This window comes from Pinus tabuliformis, chromosome 6, assembly GCF_031772625.1.
Source record: "Pinus tabuliformis cultivar Carrire ecotype Pingquan chromosome 6, CPIR1, whole genome shotgun sequence".
Taxonomy (NCBI): domain Eukaryota; kingdom Viridiplantae; phylum Streptophyta; class Pinopsida; order Pinales; family Pinaceae; genus Pinus; species Pinus tabuliformis.
Window position 1 is genome coordinate 983,260,050 of NC_142292.1, and position 3,577 is coordinate 983,263,626.

Below are 3,577 nucleotides of genomic sequence, written 5' to 3' on the forward strand. Positions count from 1 at the left end.
TTTGGTGATTTGACACAATACTAATTCAACCCCCCTCTTAGTATCGTTAAGCTTCCAACAGTTTTTGATGGATTTGAAAGGTTGTGAATTCCCAATCAGTTGTCAGAATGTCTCTTAGTCTCAGGGTCTCAAGGTAAATCACATTCTTAGGAGTTGATTAGTAAAAAAATTGTTGATACAAAGTATTGTCACTAATTTGAAAAGTCTTTCACCCTTTGACTTTAGGGCTTGGTCATAACGATAGTTATGTTTTCCATTTTTCTTAGCAGTCATTGCTAAGAAATTTAGAGTTGTGAACTATTCAGTCCAATGCCCATTCATGAGGGCTTCACTCAATGAACCTCTCACATATCACGTGCGTTCATGGAATATTAAGTAATACCCTTAATTTCACTACATATTGGAAAATACCTCTAAAAATCACATTATTTAACCCCCTACCAATACAAACCCAATACACCTTCACAATTTAAAAACCCCTACTTTCACTAGATATTGTAGGTATCCATTTTTTCATTAACATTTTTTATACCCCTTTATATTTTTTCATTAACTTTGAACTCCATTTTTTATACCTGCTAATTAAAAAACCTTCTCCCCCCTATATATCCCCCAATATATTATGTCATTTTTTCTCAATAAATATCCCCCAATATGAACCCACGTGCCATGGTATTTCTCCCAAAGTGAAGCCCTTGTGTGCCCATTATGAAATAAATTTGGGGTTTGCAGCAGTAAGGACCATCAAGGCACCATTTAGTGTTATCAAAGCCATATATAATTTTGGTCTCATAGATGGAAAACTGAAAATTAATGACAAGAGGAGCACCTCAAAGAGCAGGCAAAGGACAACATGTAGCAAATATGACCTTGCAAGTAGAATTGAGGCAGCTTCAAGAGAGGATGGAATCCAAGGAGAATTCATTGAGGAGAGGAGTTGACATAGAAAATTCCATTCATGCGAAGGAAGAATCTTACAATGAGGAAGAAAGGGAAGAACCAGCAAAGGAGAAAATATTGAAATCATAGCCAAGATGTCTGCCACACCAAAAATTGAGGTATCAATATATGAAGGTAATCTTAATGTTCATGAATTAATGAATTGGATTAGTGTGTTAGACAAATATTTTGATTATGAATATGTTGACGGGGACAACAAAGTCATGTATGAAGTGACTAGACTCAAAGGCCTTGCATCCCTATGGTGAGATGAAGAATGGTCATAATGAAAAGGGAGAGAAAAATATAGAATTATAAATTGGGATAGAATGGTTGCAAAGTTTAAAATTAAATTCCTACCCAAATATTATCATCTTAATCTTTTCAAACTATTACAGAACCTTAAAATATGTCTATGTCAATGCAAAAATATAATGAAGAGTTCTGCAAGTTAAATATTAGAGGTTTTCATGTAGAAGATGATGCCGAGAAATTTTATAGAGATATAATTGGTTTTATATTTGATATTAAATATGAGATCACTCTGTTATCTTTTAAAACTATTGAGGATGAATACCAAGCTTTCTTGAAGGAATAAGAGAGTATTTCTTAAAAGCAAACGTTAAAAAATTGAGGAAGGAGGCTTGCAAGAGGTAAAGGATAGTGAAGTGGAAGAGGAAGAGTCCAATTTATCAAAACTAAGAGAGGAAGCTCCAACATTAAATAACCAAGAGGAGGTGATTCAAGAGGAAGAAAATAATTCTCTAGAGGTATAGGTTGAGGAAGAGACTATTAACCTAGATGTTTCATATGTGGGAAACAAGAACTTATGCGTTGGGAATGTTTTGGGAAAAGACTAGTAGGCCAAAGAGGTGCTCATGTTGTGAAAGAAAAGGAGGAGAATGAGAATTTAGCAACAATTAAAGAAGTTCTTGAAGAAGGTGAGTCTTTTTTGATGAAGAAAGCGTTGATCAAAAAGGAGAAGGAATTCAAAGGACTAGCTCAAAGAAGAAGTATATTTAGGACCATGTGCAAATCTAAAGGTAAGTACTGCAAAGTCATAATTGATACCCCTAACACCGATAACTTAGTCTCCACTAAAATGGTAGAGAAATTAAATTTGAAGAAAATAACACACCCTCATCCTTACAAGGCATCTTAATTACAAAAGGGTCGTCAAGTTTTATTTAATAAAAAATGCAAGGTTAAAGTTAAAATTGGAAAATATAGAGATGAAGTTGTATGTGATGTGATGCCAATGGATGTTTGTCATGTTTTATTGGGGGGGCCATAGAAATATGATAGGAAATTTATCCATGATGGTAGAAGAAAAACATATAATTTTAAGGAATATGGTCAAAAGCATATCTTGTTACCCTTGTCAGATAAAGAAGCCAAAGATGAAATTGGTCCAAGTATATTTTTGATGAGTGGGAAAGAATTGTTGCAAGAAGTGAAGAAAGAGGAGCTACGGATTGTTTTTGTTGGGAAGCCTCAATTAATCCTTACAGGCACCAATTTAAAGTATTTCCTTGAAGAATTAGAAGCATGCTAGATTATATTTATAGCATAATTGTTGATGAGTAACCAAACAATTTGCCTCCTATTAGAAGCATTAGTCATCATATAGAATTGATGCAAGGATCCCGTCCTCCAAACAAAGAAGCATATCAAATGACTCTATAGGAAAATTAGGAAGTAAAGAGGTGAGTATAGGAGTTGTTAGATAAAGGTGTTATGAAAGAAAGCTTGAGTTATTATACTATACCAACAATGCTTAGTCTAAAAATGGATGGTGTATTGAGGATGTGTACTAATTCAAGAGCCATAAATAGTATTAATATTAGGTATAAGTTTCCACTTCCACACATGGATGACTTGATTAATTGTCTGAGTGGTGCTAGATATTTATCTAAATATGATTTAAAGTGTGGGTACCACCAAATCTGAATTAGAGGAGTTGAGTGGAAAACCAACTTTAAGACAGATCACAGACTATATGAGTGGCTTGTGACACCTTTTAGTCTTACTAATGCACCTAATAATTTTATGAGACTACTGAATTAAAACTTGAAGGAGTTTACATGAAAGTTTGTGATTGTGTATCTAGATGGAATTTCAGTGTACAACCAAACAAAGAAGAGCATATGAGACATCTCAAGCTAGTTTTGAGCACTTTCTAGTAAGAGAAATTGTCGATAAATTTAAAGGAGTGTGACTTCATGAAGACCAAGTTGGTGTACCTGGGATTTGTAGTTTCATAGGATAATTAAAGATGAAAAATATAAATTGAAGGCGATAATTAACTGTTCAATTCTAGGAAATGTATTTGAGGTAAGAAGATTCCATCGTCTTGCAATTTTTTAAATAAAATTTATTAAAAATTCCAACAGTTTGTATGCACCCATCATTGAAGGCATTAAGGAAAATAATAATCCTTTCAATTGGACCATAGGAGTAGATCACAATTTTGAAATTTTGAAACAAAGGATTACAAAGAAACCAATTTTAGAGTTGCTAAACTTTTGAAAATCATTTCAAGTTGAGACAAATATTAGTGGAATTTTTACAAAATTTGACTTTTGTAATTATGAATATTAGTGGGTCATCAAATAAAGTAACAGATGCATTAAATAAG